The sequence below is a fragment of the Gopherus evgoodei genome, chromosome 5, assembly GCF_007399415.2.
Source record: "Gopherus evgoodei ecotype Sinaloan lineage chromosome 5, rGopEvg1_v1.p, whole genome shotgun sequence".
NCBI lineage: Eukaryota > Metazoa > Chordata > Testudines > Testudinidae > Gopherus > Gopherus evgoodei.
In genome coordinates this window covers 34,418,958-34,441,607 of record NC_044326.1, presented here as the reverse complement: position 1 = coordinate 34,441,607, position 22,650 = coordinate 34,418,958, and the positions used below count along the sequence as shown (strand labels likewise).

The 22,650-nt window shown below is 42.5% G+C and overlaps 1 protein-coding gene across 3 annotated transcripts in view; it reads left to right on the top strand.

The window, feature by feature from the left end:
- KCNIP4 (potassium voltage-gated channel interacting protein 4) overlaps positions 1-22,650 on the top strand; it is an 834,558-nt gene that overhangs the window by 92,000 nt on the left and 719,908 nt on the right. The gene's annotated exons all lie outside the window — the stretch shown is intronic.

Below are 22,650 nucleotides of genomic sequence, written 5' to 3'. Positions count from 1 at the left end.
ATATCCCATCACACCTTGCTTCCTTAATGAGGAGTTTGGTTTTGGCTGTTGTGCTATGCAAAATGTGAACATCTGAGCTCCAAGTTGTCAGGAGAAACCTCAATTTAAAGTTCTGTAACAACTGTTAGGTATAGCCCTAGAAGAAGGGCTGTGGGGAAACCCTGCACCGGTGATGGAAGTGTAACACTGACAGACGCTGGTGGTCAGAGGGTGGGATTGCATCTGGGGCCTCTGAAGCTTCTACCATATGAGCTGAAAAGAAACTGGCTGTTAGCTAAGGCTGTAGAACAGACTCAGTCTCTCTCTCTCTCTCTCTGTCTCTCTCTCTCGTCCCTACTGAATAGGCCAGAACACCACAAACAGAAGGTGTGTGGGTTACAGAAGAATGCTTTAAGCCCAAAGGTAGGGCTAAAAGACTTTCAGATGCAACACTTAAAGCAGGGCTGCAGAGTATCCTGCACCCAGGGTGGCGATCCAACAGGGGAAGACTTGCTCAGAGAAACTTTTTTTTTAATGTTAATTTAGGAAGGGGAGAGTTAATGTGAAAGAACCTGTGGTGGCAGCTTGATCGATGGGGAAGGAGACAAACTGAGCCTGGTTGCATCTGCTACAGGGAATTATTCAGCCAAAAGAGCAAAGTGTTTTTCTAATACTCAGAGTGTATGATTATTTTAAGCTATAGTGCCAATTTTACCGTTGACATTTAGTTTGGAAGTCAAGAAGCTAATCTGTGTTGAGCTATCACCATCTAGTGGTGTAACCTCTAGAAAATGAGTATGATAAAGACACTACTGTTTTTCTTTTAATTTTCTGGATGAGTTAATATCTTTTACTGGACCAGCTTCTGTCGGTGGAAGAGACTAGCTTTTGAGCTTCACAGAGCTCCTCTTCAGGTCTGGGAAAAGTACCGAGTGACACTCTGAAGAAAAAGTTGTTTTTTTTCTGGACTGGTAGTGTAAACTTTATTTAATGGCATAGCCAGATCAATTCAATCAATGTTGTCTTCAAAAAGCTTGTTATTGCTGTTAACTGTGCTTTTGAATAAGGTATCCAATTATTATGGTTCACAGAGTTAATGGAACTTTCCCCATGAAAATAAAATTAGATTATTGGTTCTGTCTAACAAAAAGATGCTGGATATAGTGGAAAAAATGTTTCTGGGGGCAAGGAGGCACGGAGAGGGGAGTGAACATTTCTTAGTTGTAGTTTTTTAAATATGGTAAAATTAATAGTATATCTGGGATGACATTAAATTTTAAAGAATAAGTAGTACAGAAGCCACATTGCTGTAGTCAGAATGGACCCAAAGAAAGCAGTGGAAGGTAAGAGTTCATATTTAGAAGGGAAGCCTGCTATACAAAGATGGTAGTGTCAGAGTTGCTTTACCAGAGAATCATAAAAAGGAAACAAACCCTGCTGGCATGCTCTAAAAGGTACCCAATTCATGTTAACATAGTCATTAAGGGGAATTAGGTACCTTTTAGAGCATGCCAGCAAGGTCCATATGGGGCAGTTAGAGCACAACACATTCCAACTCTTTGCAAATCAGCTCCCTCTAGTGCACTTTGGTGGCACTGTGTAGATAAGCCCTCAGTAGAAACAATTCCAAAGCCAATTAATTGGCATCCTTCAGAGCACACATGGCTTATTAAATTCAAAAGTACCGGAGCGGCTAAATTGAAACCAAGTTTGAGAGAAACAGTAGATACTGTTGGGGCAGGGAATTATCAACCAGATTTTAGAAAGTAAATCTTCTTCCACAAATCACTCACCAAGTTTCATTTCTTTCAGACAGCCTTCCATCACAGACCTCCATTCAGAGGTGATGCATGGGGTGCGACATACGAGATCACGTGGGGTCCCCCAGATTTCTGCGATCACCAAGCTGCCTTTGCAGGACTCAGAGCAAACTGACCCCACAGCCCCACGAGGAGCCCCTGGCTGCAATGGTTGTGTATTGTATGTCACGCAGTGTGGGCCTGATGTGCCCAATGCTGCTCCACCTCTGGTTCTAGGCCCTTCATGTAGCTCAGTGGGCCACTAGTGGGCTTGCTCTGCTTTGCCAGCCGGGGGAGGGAGGAGGCTCTGTCCTGCTCATGCTGCCTCCCCCGCAGCGCTTGGCCCCCCTCTCTGGCATTGGGCCCTGGACAGGAGTGGAGGCGAGGAGGAACAAAGCTGCTTCTCCTGCCAGATGAGGGTAACTGCTCCAGGTCGCCTGCAAGATCCTGACTGGGGAGGCAGCAATGGCCTACGTGGCAGGTAACCCTGGCGGGGTGGGGAGAGCTGGGCTGGCTGCAGGGTGGGGGGGGTCACTGATGAAGTCGCTGGGAGAAGATTCCCTGTGCTCAGCCCAAGTTAAGGGCATGACCTGTGTCCCTCCCCCACTGAAGGTCCACAGGGGCATGCGAGCTCCGGGGAGAAACTTTGTTGCTACGAGTTCCTTGCCTGGGGCGGGGGCTGGCCCAGTGGCATGTACTCCTCACTCCTGTGGCCCCAGACCCCAGGAGCCCATGGGATTGGCTTCCCTGGCCTAGGAAACTGCAGCTGAAAGGTTCCTGCACCCAGAGGCAACTTGGGGGGGTCAGTCATGTGCCCTTCAGAACCTTTAAATTGTGCCTGCCCACTATCAACGGTTACATATTGCCTCTGCCTCCACTGAGCGACATGCTAGGCACCACCTCAAACCCTAACATATTACAGTAGGGCTGTCAATTAAATGCAGTTAACTAACTCAATAAAGTCAAAAAAATTAATTGCAATTAAAAAAATTAATTACAATTAATTGCGCTGTTAAGCAATAGAATACCAATTGAAATGTATTAAATATTTTGGATATTTTTCTACATTTTCAAATATATCAATTTCAATTGCAACACAGAATACAAAGTGTACAGTGCTCACTTTATATTATTTTTATTACAAATATTTGCACTGTAAAAATGATAAACAAAAGAAATAGTATTTTTCAATTCACCTCATACAAGTACTGCAGTGCAATCTCTTTATTATGAAAATTCAAGTTATAAATGTAGGTTTTTTTGTTACATAACTGCATTCAAAAATAAGCCAATGTAAACTTGAGCGCCTACAAGTCCACTCAATCCTACTTCTTGTTCAGCTAATCGTTAATCGCTAAGACAAACAAGTTTTTACGGGAGATAATTCTACCTGCTTCTTAATTACAGTGTCACCTGAAAGTGAGAACAGGCGTTGGCATGTCACTGTTGTAGCTGGCATTGTGAGATATTTATTGGCAGATGCGCTAAAGATTCATATGCCTCTTCATGCTTCGGCCATTATTCCAGAGGACATACTTCCATGCTGATGACACTTATTAAAATTAAATTTGTGACTGACTGAACTCTTTAGGGGAGAATTGTATGTCCCCTGATGTTTTACTCACGTTCTGCCATATATTTCATGTTATAGCAGTCTTGGATGATGACCCAGCTCATGTTATTCATTTTAAGAACACTTTCACTGCAAATTTGACAAAATGCAAAGAAGATACCAATATGACATTTTTTAAGATAGCAGCAGCACTCAGCCTAAGATTTAAGAATCTGAAGTGCCTTCCAAAATCTGAGAGGGACAAGGCATGGAGCATGCTTTCAGAAATCTTAAAAGAGCAAGACTCTGATGTGGAAACTACAGAACCCAAACCACCAAAAAGAAAACCAACTTTCTGCGGCTCTAAAATCAAGTTGTGTGTAAAGCAAACATGTGTAACTATGTGATCTCTCTCTGTCTTCATCCTCCCTGTCACCTTCCTTCTGTCTATTACACTCACTGCTTGTGTCTTGTCACAAGTTTAGTGATTTGTATTTATATCCTCTTCTCCCACCATTCATCTGTTTTTTTGTGGTAAACTCTTTTGGGTAGGGACTGGACTGTTCATATATGCTCACAGATCACCAGTTATATAAGGGCAGATAGTTAAAAGATTTTCTGTGTAGAACGTTGGCAGAAAGAGGAAGTTCTATGACTGAGCTATTGCCAAGGAGGAGAGAAATACTATGCTGGTGCTGTTACTTCACTAGAAACAGCTGGAATTGTCTAGGACACACCAGCTACAATAAGTTTCCCACCTGTGGGGATGGTGAAGGTGATTAGGGAAGCATGGCATCCAAGCACTTCCCTATAGTGATGTGACTTGGGTTCAGTTACAGCCAAGCTGCAAGGCACTAGTCAGGTAGTAATGTGTGGATGCCTAATCCACCAGAGGGTTGCTCTGGCAATTTTCCAGAAGCTTGGAACTTGCTCCTAGTTTGCATAAAATGGAGCAGATCACTATTCCTATCACAACAAGGGAGGTCTCACCTACAGAGATTATAGCTCCCAACATGGAGTCTACCATCTTTTGTGCCAATTATATACTTCTTGGGGAGGTCCAAAGTATGCATTGAAAGGACTTGAGTTTATAGGACACTCATCTCGTAATGTATGTCTAAACAACATCCTGATGCTTAATTAGTAAATTCATTATTTTAATAAATTTAATCTGTAGTTTTGGAACCTTAAATTTATTAGTAGCCAAACATTTTCTGGAAGCAGATGTGACCAATAGCTGCATTTAGCTTTGGATACAGAACACAAATGTAGGTCAACATATGACAAATGAAAGCCCTTCAGGTGGCCGCCAGTAGCACTGTGTACCATCTGGTAAATTATATATTTCTATCTGAAGCTGTTATAATTTCATTTGATGTCTCAAGTGAAAATTTGTCTGTAGGGATAATTATCTGGCCTACTGCTTCTATTTCTGACATTTATTACTTCTGGTTATTATGTGACTTTCCCCAGACACATTGACCTATGCAGTTTCTGCAAGGTCTGTCTACACAAGACTGCTGTTGCTTGATAAATATTCTAGCAGGTCAGACGTCAATCTATCAATTTAGTTAGGACAAAGCTACCGACTGCATGGCTAAAAAGGCTTGGTTTTCTCCAGTGTCATTGCTTTTTAGTGTCATTGAAGTTTTATGATAAAACAGAACAACTCAGTTGTCTTGGCACTCTAAGGTAGCAAAGGTTTCTTCAGCTATGGATTAAATAAATTTAAGCCTGTGTATTGATTCTGTGTGAGCCCAGAGGTTCACCCACACAGAGTGGCTTACAGGAGCAATGCCTTAGTTTCCCCAAGACCATGTATTCTAATAGTATTTGCATAATATGGGGGCCTCAGGCTATGTCAGTATCAAATTGTGAACTCCATTTTGTGCTGAACCCAAGTCTCAGCTTTCCTGAGGGCAGCTTATTGTATTACATGCCAGAGAGTGCTCTTCCCAGGGAAAGTGCTTGACACCTCCTGAAGGATTATCACTGAGAAGCCTTCAATATTGTAATTTAGGGCCATTAACTTTGAAAGCTTCTCAAATGCAGGCCCACAGCATGGAACAATGTTTTTTTCTACACGGGGCTCTGTAGATGGGGCAAGCATGACTAGCGGAGGAGGCTGGAGTAACCCAGTGGAACACATGGCAAAGAGACAGACTCAACTTAAAACCACAGTGCTCCTCTGAGCAAGGGGGAGCAACCATTGCCACATATAACAAGTTATTGCAGGACAGAGAAGGCAGGATGGGCTCTGCCAGCCTGAAATACTCGCAAACTCAATGAAGACAGTGCAAAGAACAATGCTTAGGGAGGAAAAAATCAATTGTATAACTACAAAATGGGGAATAACTGGCTAAGTGGTTGTACTGTTGAAAAAGATTTGGGGGTGATAGTAGATCTTAAATTGAATATGAGTCAGTGTGATGCAGTTGCAAAAAAAGGCTATTATTATTTTGGGATGCAGGGACAGGAGTATTTTATGTAAGTCCTGGGAAATGCTTGGTAATAGCAACCCTAATGTAATTAAATTTAACATCCTTGTAGGGGGAAAAATGCTAAAGAAATGCAACAAAGTAGCGCTTAGTTTCAAAAAGGGGAGCTAGACAAAAATGAGAGAGCTAGTTAAATGGAACAGTTACAAGAGTGAAATGTCTGCAAACTGCATGGAGAATATTTCAAAACACCATAAAGAGGCTCAGACTAAGTGTATATCCCAATTTTTTAAAAGAAAAAGTCAGAGGACCAACAAAATACTACCCTGGTAAAACAGCATAGTAAAAAAAAAAGGTAGTTGGAGACCAAAAGGCATCATTTAAAAATTGGAAGTCAAATCCTAGTGAGGAAAATTAAAAAAAAGTATGAACTCTGGCAAGTCAAGTATAAAAGTATAATGAGGCAAGCCAGAAAAGAACTGAAGAATGAGCTAAAGACATAAAAATTAACAAAACTTGTTTTATGTGCCGAAGAAGCAGGAAACCTGCCAAACAGTCAGTGGGACAACTGGACAATCGAAATGCTAAAGGAGTACTCAAGGAGGACAAGGCTGTTTCAGGGAAGCTAAATGATTTCTTTACACTGGTTTTCACTGCAGAAGATATGGGGGAGAGCCCCATACCCGAGCCATTCTTTTGAAGTGACAAATCTGAGGAACTGTCTCAGACTGAGGTGTCAGTAGAGGAGGTTTTGGAACAAATTGATAAATTAATCAGTATGCAGTATTGTAACTGTGTTGAGCGTAGGATATTAGAGACACAAGGTGAGTAAGGTAATATCTTTGATTGGACCAACTTCTCTTGGAGAGAGAGAGAGAAGCTTAAACAGAGGTCTTCCTCAGGTCTGGGAAACCTACTTAAAGTGTCACAGCTAAATACAAGGTGAAACAGATTGTTTAGCATAAGTAGTTAACATATATTTCAAGGGCCCATTCGAGGTGAAGTGGCCCATTAACGCCCCTACAATCACGGTGAGGAGGGGAGAGGAATGGAAGGGAGAGGAAACCAGCTTGTGGCTGGGGGGTTGTTAGGGGGTTACAGATTGTTGGAATAGGCCATAAATCCAGTATCTCTATTCAGTCCGTGATTTTTAGTGTTTAGAAAAGTTATGAATTTAAGCTCCCAGGCTCATCTTTTGAAGGTGTGCAGGTTTCCTTTGAGAATGAGGACTGAGAGGTCAGATATAAAGTGCTTGTTTTGTGAAGTGTTCACCCACAGGTGATCTGGTGCTTTCATCTTTTGTCATTTTCCTGCATGAGTTCATTCAAGAGTGCCTGGTTTCACCCCCATGGTAGTTATTGAGGCGCTTTGTGCATTGGATGAGGTACCTACACTCTTGAATGAACTCACACAGGAAAATGATAAAAGACAGAAAATTCAGATCACCTGTGCGTGAACACTTTTCACAAAACAAGCACTCTGTATTTGACCTCTCAGTCCTCGTTCTCAAAGGAAATCTGCACAATACCGTCAAAAGATGAACCTAGGAGCTTAAATTCATAACTTTGATAGACACTAAAAATCACGGACTGAGCAGAGACGCTGGGTTTATGGCTTATTACAGCAAACTATAACCTACTAACAACCCTCCCCCTCTCTTACCCCATGATTGCAGGAGTGTTAAGGGACCACTTCACCTTGAATGGTCCCTTGAAATATGTGTTAACTACTTATGCTAAACAATCTGTTCTACTTTGTATTTAGCTGTAACACTCTGGGTATGTCCACACTACCTGCTGAACGTGCTCCCATTGACTCCGGAGCTCCACCAGGGCGAGAGGCGGAAGCGGAGACGACAGGGGAGCCGTGGCCATCGATCCCGCGCCGTGAAGACGTGAGGTAAATCGATCTAAGATATGTCAACTTCAGCTATGCTATTCTTGTAGCTGAAGTTGCGAATCTTAGATCAATTCCCCCCCAGTGTAGACCAGCCCTTTGAGTATGTTTCCCAGACCTGAAGAAAAGCTGTGTGTAAGCTTGAAAGTTTCTCTTGTTCACCAACAGAAGTTGGTCCATTAAAAGATATTACCTCACCCACCTTGTGTCTCTAAATTAAACAATAATAAGTTGCCAGGATCAGATGGCATTTACCAAAGAGTTCTGAAACAACTCAGATATGAAATTGCAGTCCTGCTAATTGGGGCATGTAACTTATTATTTAAATCAGCCTCTGTACCAGATGACTAGAGATGAACTAATGTGCCATTGACAAATCTGTAGACTTATCTCTCTCACCAACGTGTAAGCCTAACTCCAGTGCTAGGCAGATTGGTTGAAATGGTAGTAAAGAACAGAATTATCAGACCCATAGATATGTCGAGGAACAGTAAACACAGCTTTTGTAAAGGGAAATAATGCCTCAATCTATTAAATTCTCTGAGGGTGTCAACAAGCATGTGGATGAGAGAGATCTGGTGAATATCATGTACGTGGATTTTCAGAAAGCCTTTGACAAGGTCTCTCAAAGTCGCTTAAGCAAAGTAAATAGTCATGGGATAAGATCAGAGGTGAAAGTAAGCTGGTCCCATCCAGTACGCTGTACCGGCAAGAGCCAGTATGCCATGCCAGACGCACTGACTTCCGTGGCGCGGATTTAAAGGACTCTAGGCTCCCCGCTGCAGCGGGCTGCCCAGAGCCCTTTGAATCCCGCCAGCGGCTCGGGCGACTGGGCTGGGGTCGGATTTAAAGGGCTCTGGGCTGCTGCGGCTGTGGTCAGCCCAGAGCCCTTTAAGCCCCCCGCCCGCGGCTCCAGCGGCTGGGCTGGGGCCGGATTTAAAGTGCTGTGGGTTGCCGCGGCTGCAGTCAGCCCAGAGCCCTTTAAAGCCCCTGCCCATGGCTCCGGCGGCTGGGCTGGGGCTGGATTTAAAGGGTGCTGGGCTGCCGCGGCTGTGGTGAGCCCAGAGCCCTTTAAATCCCACCCGCGGCTCTGGTGGCTGGAGTTGTGGTGGAGATTTAAAGGGTCCGGAACTCCGTGGCGGCTGGAGCCCTGGGCTCTTTAATTTGCCCCTGAGCCCTGGGGGCTCCCAGCCCCTCTGCAGCTGGGAGCCCCAGGTTGATTTAAAGGCCCTGGGGCTCCCAGCCACAGCCAGTGCCCCAGGGCCTTTAAATATCGAGAGGCCATGCTTCTTCCGGTTGCAGCCATGCCCCCGCTCAGGATTCCAGCAGTACCGGTAAGTCCTGTAAGTTACTTTCACCCCTGGATAAGAGGGAAGGTCTTCTCATGGATCAGTGACTGGTTAAAAGACAGGAAACACAGGGTAGGATTACATGGTCAATTTTCACAAAGAAGAGAGGTAAATAATGGGGTTCCCTAAAGATCTGTATTGGGACCAATGCTGTTCAAGATATCCGTAAATGATGTGAAAGAAGGGGTTAAACAGTGAGATGACAAAGATTTCAGATGGCAAAGATTGTAGATGATACAAAATTACTCAAGATAGCTAAGTTCAAAGTTGACTGTGAAGACTTATAAAGTGATCTCACTAAACTGGGTGACTGGGCAACAAACTAGCAGCTGAAATTCAATGTCGATAGTTGCAAAGTAATGCACACTTGATGGTTGGGGATACAACTCCATACTTCAGGTGTCCCTAAACCTCCAAGTGCGGGGAGCTGGGACTGGACTACAGGGGATGGATCACTTAAAGTTGCTTTGTTTTGTACATTTCCTCTGAAATGTCTGTGTAGCAGGGTGCTGCTGCAGAGGCAGCTAATTAGCCCCTGCTCAGCCAGCCCCGATCAGGTGAAATGGATTGGAGCTGGGGAGAAGTCTGGTGCCTGGCCTCTGAATGGGCTGCACCTATGGGCCTGCAGGCTCAAGGGCCATAAAGGCTGACAGGCAGCCAGAAGAAGGGGGGAAGAGAACAGCCAGAGGCATGGCAGTCTCCAGGCTAGGGTAAACTCCCATGTAAAGGAGGAGAGTAAGACCTGTAAAGCTGTAAATAGAATCACTGGTGGTGGGAGCTGTGTGTGAATAAAAAAGCCACGGGTGCTACATCCAGGAGGCTCAGAGTGCTTTGTTGAGACAGCAGGGAGTTGCAGCAAGGGGGGCTGAGGAAGAGACCCGGTTACAGTCTGGCACTGGGGACAGTAAAAAGACAAGATACTGGGGTAGATAGACCATTGATCTGAATCAGTATGGCCGTTCTTATGTAATTGTCAGCCAGATTGCCATGTCCAATTTTAGGGTGCAAGACTATAGGACTTTATTGTTGTGGGAGGAATGTGTCACCCAGGACCTATAATAATACATGATACAGCATTCCCCTCTGGTTCAGTTAAAAATCTTTCTACAGTCAAAACAATTGTTGTCTATGTTATTGAGTAATCCAATATTTAACATAGATTGGTGTGTTTTGGGAATAAAGTTCTTTGCCATTTTAGGATCCAAAGTATAGAGATTCCTAAAAATCCTTTTTGAAATAATGTATAGGGTAAAATTATTGCTTAAAATATCCTTTTGAAAGGAAATTTAACATACATTAGAAAAGTAAGCATATTCTTTGAGATCTCATTAATGGACAATCAAAAATAAGTTTAGGGATCCCGTATTGAAAAATAAGTCTGGCTTTTCAAATTTCTTCTTAACTGTGTATTATGTGATTAGTTACAGACATTATTAAAAAGCTATTTTGACCTGGATGGGAATAAGATAGAGATGTTGCCTCTGGAAGATTTCTTGGATAGCGTGCCATCAAAATTGTATCTGTAAGGGAAATGTACAGATGACTAAACAGCCTAGTGTATCGTTCAGTTACCAAAATTAAATTCAAATTGCAGAATGACCTACAAATGACTTTCTCTGAGGTTGAATGAAAAATATGGTTTTATGTTTAAAAAAAATCATATGTAAATCTTTACTCAGTTTCCTTCCTCACAATGCTTGACTAGTGTTACTGAGCCTATGAAAACTTGTCCAAGGCTGACCTTTCTATATGCTAAATGTTTGAGATGTCATTCCCAAAAGAAGGCTGCAGCTATAAAACACATTCTGTTCTTTTGCCCAAAGCTGAACAAATACTGAAATGACATTTACAAAAATCTCTAGAACTTAATATTCTTCTTTTGAGTATAAAACTTGTATTCTTGGCATCATGGGTTATAATTTACATCCCACCTCATTTCCCTCTAAATGGCTATATATTGCCTTAAACATTGCCCAAGACATGTTCTTAAGAAACTGAAACAGCTCTGTATATCTAATCTATATAGAATAGTTTTCCTAACAGCTTACACCTCTTTTACTAGAAGAAATAATAGAAATATTTTCAATACAAGCTGGTATGCAAGGTCTTGAAAAAAATTTTAAGGGAGAAAGTAGTTAAGGACATAGAGGTCAATGGTAATTGGGACGAATTGCAACACGGATTTACTAAAGGTAGATCGTGTCAAACCAATCTGATCTCCTTCTTTGAGAAGATGACGGATTACTTAGATAAAGGAAATGCGGTAGATATAATTTACCTAGATTTCAGTAAGGCGTTCGACACGGTTCCGCATGGGGAACTGTTAGTCAAATTGGAAAAGATGGGAATGAATATGAAAGTTGTAAGTTGGATAAGGAACTGGTTAAAGGGGAGACTCCAGAGGGTCGTATTGAAAGGTGAATTGTCAGGCTGGAAGGAGGTCACTAGTGGAGTCCCTCAAGGATCGGTTTTGGGACCGATCTTATTTAACCTTTTTATTACTGACCTTGGCACAAAGAGCAGGAATGTGCTAATAAAGTTTGCGGATGACACAAAGCTGGGGGGTATTGCTAACACAGAGAAGGACAGGGATACTATTCAGGAAGATCTGAACCACCTTGTAAACTGGAGTAATAGAAATAGGATGAAATACAATAGTGAAAAGTGCAAGGTTATGCATTTAGGAATTAATAATAAGAATTTTGGATATACGTTGGGGGCGCATCAGTTGGAAGCGACGGAGGAGGAGAAGGACCTTGGGGTACTGGTTGATAGCAGGATGACTATGAGTCGCCAATGTGATACGGCTGTTAAAAAAGCAAATGCGATTTTGGGATGCATCAGGCGGGGTATTTCCTGCAAGGATAAGGAGGTGTTAGTACCGTTATACAAGGCGTTGGTGAGACCCCATCTGGAATACTGTGTGCAGTTCTGGTGTCCCATGTTCAAGAAGGATGAATTCAAACTGGAACAGGTTCAGAGACGGGCTACAAGGATGATCCGAGGAATGGAAAAACTGCCTTATGAAAGGAGACTCAAAGAGCTTGGCTTGTTTAGCCTGGCCAACAGAAGGCTGCGGGGGGATATGTTTGCTCTATATAAATATATCAGGGGGGTTAACGTTAGGGAGGGAGAGGAATTATTTAAGTTTAGTACTAATGTAGGCACGAGGACGAATGGGTATAAACTGGATATTAGGAAGTTTAGACTTGAAATTAGACGAAGGTTTCTAACCATTAGGGGAGTGAAGTTCTGGAACAGCCTTCCGAGGGAAGTAGTGGGGGCAAAAGACTTTCCTGGCTTTAAGACAAAGCTTGATAAGTATATGGAGGGGATGTTATGATAGGATTGTTAATTTGGGCAATTGATCTTGGATTACCACCAGATAGGTCTGCTCAATGGTCTGTGGGGAGATGTTGGATGGCATGGGAACTGAGTTACTGCAGAGAATTCCTTCTTGGGTGCTGGCTGGTGACTCTTGCCCACATGCTCAGGGTTTAGCTGATCGCCATATTTGGGGTCGGGAAGGAATTTTCCTCCAGGGCGGATTGGCAGGGGCCCTGGAGGTTTTTCGCCTTCCCCTGCAGCGTGGGGCACGGGTCGCTTGCTGGTGGTTTCTCTGCAGCTTGAGGTCTTCAAACCAATTTTGAAGATTTCAATAACTCGATCCTGGGATAGGGGTTGTTATAAAATTGGATGGGTGGGGTTCTGTGGCCTGCCTTGTGCAGGAGGTCAGACTAGATGATCAGATTGGTCCCTTCTGACCTATGAGTCTATGAGTCTATGGTTCCATTACAGTAAGTTAATTGAGGATATTGCATAAGTCTTTCCGTTCTTTCTAATTTGTTTAATTCCATTGACCACTAACCATTAGGGTATTATTTTTCTTATTCCTACATGATAGATACTTTTTTCTGTCCCCTTTGTCTCTTTCTAAATGGAAAAGCTCAAATAAAACAGTGGTTTAATGTTTAATTTATTAAGAATACAGGAGATAAGGCACAGTTAACGGGAGTAGGCAGGAAGGAAAAGCATAGGGATGAAGGTGGGGCTGAAGAGGAAGAATGAGGTGAGAGGGGATTAAAGTGGAAGCAGTGGGCTGTGTTGAAGGTGGAGGTGAATGAGGCTTTGGAGGGATTCAGGGGTCTTGAGTGAACAGCAGATTTACATCCCACTAATACATACAGAGCTGAAACTATCTCTATGGTGACTCCTCTCAGCCATTCCTAGTGATGTAGAGGGACACTCACTCTTTTGTTTGCTGGTAGTTTGGTGCAGTCTGGGACAGTTTCCTTGTTGGGGAGGATACTGTGTTGCTCCCTGGATTCCTTGTGTGCTGAGTTGTACACTGGCCTGTTCTCTCAGGATCCTTTTTATTGAGCTGCTTACCCTTCCTTGCCTGCAATTTCCCTCCTCTGTAGGGTTGCCAACTTCCTAATTTTTGAAAACCGGACACCCATGCTCTGCCTCTTTCCCCAAGGCCCCGCCCCATTCCACCTCTTCCCTCAAGGCCCTGCCCCGGCTCACTCCTTTCCCCTTCCGCTTCCTTGATACTTGATCCTCTCCACCTCCCTCCCCTGCAGTTGGGCTCCCACTGTCCCAGGGCTGGGACAGGAGCTGCAGCCTGACACAGAGCCTGCTGCCCACCCACGAGATGCAGATAGGACGTGGCCTCAGCTGAGCTGGTTGATGACCCAGTGACTCCCTACTCCCTGCCCATGGTAACTGGACTTGGTGTCTGGTCAGGTGTACCCGGTCCCCTTTTTGACTAGACTTTCTGGTTGAAAACTGGACACCTGGCAACCCTACTCCCCTGGCTATCACTGAAACTGCTGCTTCCTGTCCCAGTAGTTCAGGCAAAGAAGGAGCCTTTTACAATGCTGTTACCTGGGGATTGTAAAGAAGACCTCTGCCCTGAGTGGATTTCAGGCCCTGAAAATAGATGGATACCAGGCTGTCAGGAGGTTTGGGGAGTGGGATGAGAGAGATCTGGGGAACAGGAGAGGGAGTCTGCATTAATATGTGAGAAAGGTAAATAATCACAGAAAGAGTCACTTTCTTCTAAAGTAGAACAAGACTAAGGAGTAAGAAGTGTTCCTAAAGTTATTTTCTTCCTAAATTGAAGATGAGTGAGGTGATAGTTTGTGATGAAGTATTATATGGCAGTGGAGAATGGGTTGGGTCCCTTAGCTATTCATTTCCAGACATTTTAATTTTGGAATTGATTAAAACTTGCAGAATTTTTATGAAGAAAGTGTAATGTCATACTTCGGGTGTTAGCAGGACTCAGATGAGAGACTTACAACCTTAACTCTCATTAACAAAGCTTTTCAAATTTAGGTTACAGAAGTGAGTTAAAAATAGTGTAGTTTTTAATGTCATTTTTGCTCTCCTCGCTGAAAACGATTACTGAAGGAGAGAGACTTTTTAAGTGGAATTGAACTAGAGCTTTAAGGTGCTTTAGTTAAAAAAAATATTGGTTTATAACTGTTGCTTTGTTTGTCTTAAGTTATCCTCTACTCATTTAGTCAAGGATCTTCAAATGAAAGAGTCTCTGGCTACATGCGCCACTATAGACATAATAGTTTAGGTTGTCTTGTTAATATCCATAAAAGACTCAACTGGTAGAAATTTACATGTCATAATGCATTAATGATCCATGTATTATGAATTCCCTAAGTATTCACTGACAGGTATCGTAATCTTCAATAGGAAAAAAATTGACATAGAACACCTCTTTTATATCATCTGGGATCATACTTTTTAAAAAATGTAAGGTGAAACTCAGCCATAAATTAAAAAAAGAAATGAAACCAGAAATATTAAAATTAAATATATGGGCAAGGAAAACAGGTAGGCAGTTTTGGAGTAACCTTTAAGTTTAACAAACCTAATCCAACTGAAATATTTTCATAAAATTGTAAAAATGAAAAATTTGAGTGGGTATTTTCTTTTGTTTTGTTTTACATTTTGCTAGAGGGTTTGTAGCACAACCAAACATTTCAGTGTTTCAGTACAGAATAAACAAAGTGAAACTAACTAGAAACCAGTTTGTGAAAATTACTGGTCTAGTTTTGTTTTCCAAGATAAATGAAAGGTTAAAAAAATATGTCTTAAATAGAGAAGTAAATTATATTATTGGAACATTATACTTAAAAATTCTTCCAGTATTGTTTGTGACAGAAGTAAGGATTTTTTTTTTAAATCAGTTTGATTTAAAGTCCAACAGTGTTCCCTTAACTTGTCCTTATGGTGTACACACAGGCACTGCAGGGGTCTGTAAACCCAGGAATGAGAGATGATTATACAATAAGCTACAATACCTAAATGCACTTCACTATCGGAGTGATCATGTACTTCACTGGAAGCTTTGCCTACATGGGAAGCGTGGGGCACAGGAGCAAGCACAGAGTGGCAATTTTAAATTTAAAATGTTAATGTAAACCTTCAAGCTGCTCCATACAGGAGGATACCTGTCCCCTATAGAGCTCCCACATATACCCATGCAGAGCAGCTTGCAGGATTAGGGCCTAAAATTGTATCTCTGGATTTTCCTGCTGAAACTGGTTTAAGTTAATACTGTTTTTATGACATACTGGCTGGAAGATGTAATAATTGCCTGGTATTCCCTCAGATACTTGGCGTCCATGCTCCCTTGCTGTTTCTCAGGTTTGAGTTCCATTTCCTTCAGAAGCCTCTGAACTTCATTTCAGAGAACGATTGGTCAGATATCCCACTTCAAGTTAAGTCATGAAAAGTATTAATTATGGACAATTTTATGTATTAGTAAAAGAAATGGAAATCAAAAGGACTGTAAATTCATACATCTCTAAATACTATGGCAATAAAGGCATCAAACTGAATTATTGAAATTGCATGTAAAAAAAATCAATACTGTACCTAGATATGTTGCTAGTGGCCAGCAGATGGCATTATCAACAAGTATTTTTTAAGCACAAGGAGAAATAATATAGGTTTGCTTCTCTATAAATTTATTATGAAGATTTGAGTTTCATTCCCCCAGCTTTGGGGTCCCTTCTGGTTCATGTCCAATAGTCCTAAAATCTCACACTTCAGGGCTTTAGCCAGTCACCTGCTGAGGTCAGGAAGAGATTCTCCCTCCATGCCCATGTTTTCTTGTTTATTTCTTTCCTTCCTCTGAAGCATCAGAGATGACCTTGGCTGCAGATGAAATATCAGACAGGGTGGGCCAGGGCTCAGAGGTAGCATAGAATGTTCTCTCTCAAGTGCTTGGCTAGCTGGTACTTGCTCAGATGCTTAACATTTAACTGATCGCCATATGTGGAGTTGGGCGGGAATTTCCCCAGTCAGATTAGCAGTGACCTTGGGGTATTTTTTGCTTCTCTGTTAGTTGTCTGTGGCGATGCAGCTTCTGTCTTCTGGCTGAAGATAGAAGATGCTGCCGAATCACCGCCGCTGCAGAAACACGCGGGCCGCCCTAACGGCACACAGACTGCCCCCCTCAGCAGCAGCGGCAATTCGGCACGCTGCTTGGGGCGGCAAAAACAGTAGAGCCGGCCCTGGATAGCACTAAGACACTAAGCAAGTAGACACTAAGCAACTATTTCTCAGTTTTCACCAAGCCAATATAACTCCACTTTCACAAAGTTTAAAACAAGTTTGTAGTCACTACACTTGGACTCAGATCGTGGTAGCTTTCTAAATCCACTTTGCTCAAATTTCATTGATTACACAAGATACAAGTTAGTAGAGAATTGTTCCCACTTCATCCAAAGTCATTTTGGCAATGAGCCTGTGTTTAGACCTCATTTGTCAGATCCCACTATTTGTTCACTAATGTTATTTTTAAAACTGCCGTTTTCCTGTTTTCTTTCCCTTATTTACCATAACCGATTATTACTGTTAATCAATTTGCTTTAGTGTTTGCATCAGCTGTTATAACAAAATAAGAGATGTCTTGGGCCATAATTTTCTTAGGTGGACACATTCAGAACCTGATGAGATATGACAGTTTCTGTCAAGAAAAGGTATTGAATAGCATCAGCTACTCTTTATGAATTTGTCTGACTTACTAAAAATGTTCTTTTCCTTGTTAAAGGTGAAAGTATTGTACTGGATTTAGAATGGATACAGTAGAAGCAGAAGTATTGAGACAATTGTTTGTTCAAAGGCAGTGGATATTGGGTGGTTTGAGTATTTGTTCGCAGTGCTGTGCATTCCATCTCACTGTGCTTTATTCGTTGTTATAACATTGGCTCCATCTCACCTTATTAAATTTAATTTAGATTAACCCATTGAACCCAATGCAAAAACGGGACATGATCAGAAACCCTCCTGCTACTGCCTCTCCTTGATTTGTGATTATTTATAGTGCAGTGACACTCAACCTCCCCTCTAAGGATTGTGACTCCACTCTGTTAGGCACAGCATGAACTTGTAGAAAGGCAAAGGGCTTACAATTTAGTTTGAAACAAAATAAAACAAGTGAGGTGAAAGTATTGTACTGGATTTAGAAAGGATACGGTAGAAGCAGAAGTATTGAGACATAGTTGTTTGTTTGTTCAAAGGCAGTGGATGTTGGGTGGTTCCAGTATTTGTTCTCAATTCTAGTTTTGGTTAGGGTTGCTGGGTGACCGGTTTATGACCACAATGCCCAGTCGAAAAGGGATCCTGCACCACTGCCTGAGCTGTTAAGTCTGGTTGGTGGCGCAGCAGGGATAAGGCAGGCTCCCTGCCTGTCCTGGCCCTGTGCAACTCCAAGAAGTGGCCAGCATGTCCCTGTTGCCCCTAGGCTCAGGGATGGCCAGGAAATCTCCGTGCTCTGCCCCAAGCACTGGCTCTGCAGCTCCCATTGGCCAGGAACCACACCTCAAACTCTCTCCCACACCCTAACCCTCTGCCCCAGCCCTGAGCCCCCTCTCGCACTCTGAAACCCTCATTTCATGCCACAGCCCAGAGCCACATCCCAACCCCCTGACTCAGCCCCCTCCCATGCCCCCAAACCTCTGCCCCAGTCCAGTGAACATAAGCAAGTGAGCAAGCAATGGAGGGGATAGAGTGAGCGGGGGGCAGGGCCTTGGAGAAGGGGCAGGGCCTCGGAGCAGGAGGCAGGGCAAAGATGTTCGGTTTTCTGCAATCAGAAAGTTGGCCACCCTAGTTCTGGTAATAAGACCACTGTTACATACATTGGATATTGCACAACTCGATGGCTCCAAGTTCTTGGAAAACTTTAAGTTTTGTTTCTGATTAAAATATCAACTACCTCCAACTATCCTGCAGCCTTTTGAGCCATAGTTGGGGGATTTTTGTAGGCATCATGGCAGTAGTGGGCCTGCAGGTGAGATTTGAAAGAAAAGAGGATACTGGGTATATTAACTATCTTGGGGAAGGTGTCTCCTATGTTAGGCATAGAGTGGAAGATAGTGATAAGGGACAGAGTCACCATATCACAGTGCCAGTACAGGCTTGGAGGGAAGCCAGCTTGTGCCTCCCTTACTCATGGAGTGTGAGGCTGGTACAGTTTCTAGCGCAGGCTAAGGAACCTTGAGGACTGCTTAGTCCATGCCCCTGTGAGAAAGCTCGTATGGCTCATAGCATGAGTAGAATCATTAATGTGTGCCATATCTGCCTTGGCCGCACCACTTCCTGAAACATGCACATCATCATTTCCAGAGTGCTCTTTTTACTGAAGGATTGCAAGGCTTTTGCAGAGAAGTATCAGGCAGTAACAAGAGGCGTTGGCTGAGTCATGACTGACAGCTAGATTTGTTGAGGCAGATGCTGGCTGGCTGGCCCTCCAAGGCAGGGACTCCCTTTGTAGGTCAGCTGTGCAAAGTAAAAGTAGGACTTGCTCACTCAGGATATATCAACACTGCACACAGACTCCAGCCTCTGACTCAGTTTGAGTCCAAGTTCCCCTTCTGTTCATATGCACACTTGTGTGTGCACACATGCACCAATCTGACTTGGGTCAGAAAGCACTCAGGACCCAGGCCAAGGACTCTGTGGGGACGGGGGTGGGTCAGAGCCCAAATTCCACTCTGACTTGGGTCCAACCCATCATTTTGCAATGTGGATGCAGCTGCAGCCACAGACCTGAGTCAGAATGTCTGCATAGTGCAGTATGGATGGCCTGTGAGGCCCAGGTCTAGCAACTGTAAACCCAGGTGTCAAGGTTTTTTCCCCCCACTTTGAACTTTAGAGTAAAAATGTGGGGGACCTGCATGGACCTTTCTAAGCTTAATTCCTAGCTTAGATCTGGTACGCTGCCACCAGGCAGAAGTCTGTGTCTGCCACACTTCTGTTCCCCCAAAACCTTCCCTGGGGAACCCAAGACCCAAACCCCTTGGGTCTTAAAACAAGGAGAATTTAACCATCCCCCTCCTTTTCCCCCCACCAATCCCTGGTGAGTTTAGACTCAATCCCTTGGATTCTAAAACAAGGAAAAATCAATCAGGTTCTTAAAAAGAAAGCTTTTAATTAAAGAAAGAAAAGGTAAAACATATATCTGTAAAATCATGATGGAAAATGCTTTACAGGGTACTCAGATTCATATAGACTAGAGGGACCCCCCCATCAGCCTGAGATTCAAAGTTACAGCAAACAGAGGTAAAAAATCCTTCCAGCAAAAAGACACATTTACAAGTTAAGAAAACAAACATAAGACTAATCCGCCTTGCCTGGCTATTACTTACTAGTTTGAAACATGAAAGACTGATTCAGAAAGATTGGGAAGCCTGGATGTACGTCTTGTCCCTCTCAGTCCCGAGAGCGAACAACGAACAAAACAAAAAGCACAAACAAAGACTTCCCTCCACCAAGATTTGAAAGTATCTTGTCCCCCTATTGGTCCTCTGGTCAGGTGTCAGCCAGTTTTACTGGGCTTCTTAACCCTTTACAGGTAAAAGAGACATTAACCCTTAACCATCTGTTTATGACACCAGGTTTACAATGCAGTCTAGACACTCAAGTGCAGACTTGGAAACACTAACTCCACACACCTGTAGACATACTCTCAGGGACAAAAGTGAAGTTGGCCATGCAGAGAGGAATAGCAAAGCTGGCCGACAAAAAAGTATTTCAATGCACCAGTATTCTACAGTCTTTCGATCTGAGTGATAATATTGGGATTAAGAATAAAAATGTAATTCCCAAACTTTTAGGGTCCATGGTTAGGTTTTGGGCCGTTCATGTCCAACATATCATATACTCTGCCTCCCAACACTAGAAGATATCCCAGGCCCACCTCTTGACCTGTTCTGCCCAACTTCTGTCACTTTCTTTCCTCATCCCTTGAATGTTATGTGACATATCCTGACCTATACATCCTACTCCATTGACATTTTCCTGTCTGTTCATTGCAAATGAACACTGCCTCCCAGCGGCTGGAGCACCTTGGCTCTCCAATACACTTTCTGGGGATTTAGGTATCAAGGAATTAGTTGCAGGTATTTAAAATGCTTTCACTCCTCCAGTCTATAAAGCTTGATCTGATAATGTTGACTTTGTTTTTCCTATGGCTAAAAAATAAATCCCATCCATTCCCAGCAAATAAAATTAGTATATAATTATCTGATTGCATGAAAGCAATCTGAAGTGATGCTCCTGGAATGCAAACTCTTTGCTAGCACACCCATTACAAGATCCTTTCAGATGTAAAGCACTTTCTTATGAGAAGACAAACCCATCAGTGCAGTGTTAATGTTTGGGATGAAAATCTTGACCTACTTTGAAATCAATGGGAGTTTTGCCATTGACTTCAGTGGGACCAGGATTTCATCCTTGGAGTATTTAAAATGATTTTGCAGATTTTTTTTTGCTTTCTCAGGATTTTCTCCTCATTTGCAGAGAGCAGACCTTAACGGAAGAGTGAAATACTGGATTTAAGAGGGAAAATATCAAGCATCATAATATTAATGGGTGAGAGAAGTTGGGTGAGGTCCAGCAACACTGCATATCTGATGCCATTTTTATTTTGTCTCTGAGAAAAGGCCAAAGGGATGTGTTCTATTGTTCTGCTAAGTTATGGTTAGATGGAAAACATGTCTTCAAATTTGATACAAATAAAATTCAGAAAAGTTATTTTCCCTTTGAGATTTTGGGGTAGTAGTCCATGGACATAAGCAAAGCTTATTTCAACAAAAAAAAATCACATTTCTACATTCCTTTAACATTAGGGGGTATATTTATTGGGGCCAGGTCTACACTACAAACTTAGATTGATATAACTACATTGTTCAGATGTGTGAAAAATCCAAACCTCTGATTGATGTAGTTATACCGACCTATCCCCCAGTGTAGGCAGTGCTATGTGAACAGGAGAGCTTCCCCCATTGGCATAACTACTGCCTTTCACAGAGGTGCATTAATTACACTGATGAGAAAAGGTCTCCCATCAGCATATTGGTGTCTTCAGTAAAGCAGTACAGTGGCTGGCGCAGGTGCACCATATATGTAGACAAGTCCTCAGTTTTTTACACCATGCCTTTCCTCTGGTATCAGAGCACTTTCTAATGATGTATTATGCAGTCCTCTAATTCCCCTTAAAGAAAAAGAAAAGGTCAACTTTCAGTTTAGCTTTTTCCCTGAGCAGATGTCAATTGGGAGGCAAATTATATTGCTTAACACTTTTCATCCTCAAAGCACTTAAAAGTTAGCTAGCTAATCCTCACAATTTCCTTTAAGGCAGATAAGTAATTTTCCCATATTACTGTGGGGAAACAAATGCAGGAAATTTAAGGGCCAAGCAAACTTTGGAGAAAGCTAAAACTCTTTGAGAAAGTGCTTCAAAATCCTTAAAAGGGGTTGGAGAAGCTACCCAGAACTGAAATTTAATTGTAATATGGGAAGTGATATTAAATATACCAGATATGTTCAAACTAAAGCTCCCTGCAAACTATTATGCAATTGTTACACACCAGAAAAATATAACCAACCCATACCTTAAAGTGCCATGGAGAAAACTGCTGACTAGCCACATCGTTCATTTTATATTAAATTGTGAGTGCGCAGGAAAGCTATTTCAAGAGAAAAATGAGATCAGTCCAAGGGAACAGTGGGGAACCATACACACACAAGACAAAAACTTCTCTCATTTATTTTTGCGAGCTTTCATATGGTTTTCTACTCAAGCCACTTATAACTCTCATTATCTCCTAAATGTCCTGCTAACAATAGCCTGTCAGAAAATAGAAAAATAAACTAGGAAGCTATGCTGGTCCTATGCCTACTGCTCTTTATTTGATCATCTGTGGTCTAGGACCTAGTCTTTACAAGGTTAACACATGGTAAAATTCTAGTGAAGGCAAGAAATTTGCAGTTTTAACATAGTAAGCCTTAGGATTCCCCCAAAGTTTTTATTGAGACTGGCTAACACTTAAATGATTTAGTTTACGCTGTTAAAACTACAAACTACCTCATCTTCACTAGCGTTAATTTGTGTTAGTTTCATCTAGTAGGATTATTTTTGGTGACAACACAGTCTCTGAGTCTGAGGGTAATTAGCACTTCATGTTATTCTGAGGAGATTGCACTGACCAATACAATATATTTTGGAGGCTGAGATATGATGTAGAAGCCCTTCCCGCCCTGTCCTCGGGGCTCTTTGTACACCACATACCACTCAGACATGCTATCTCCACACCTACACACTGGCC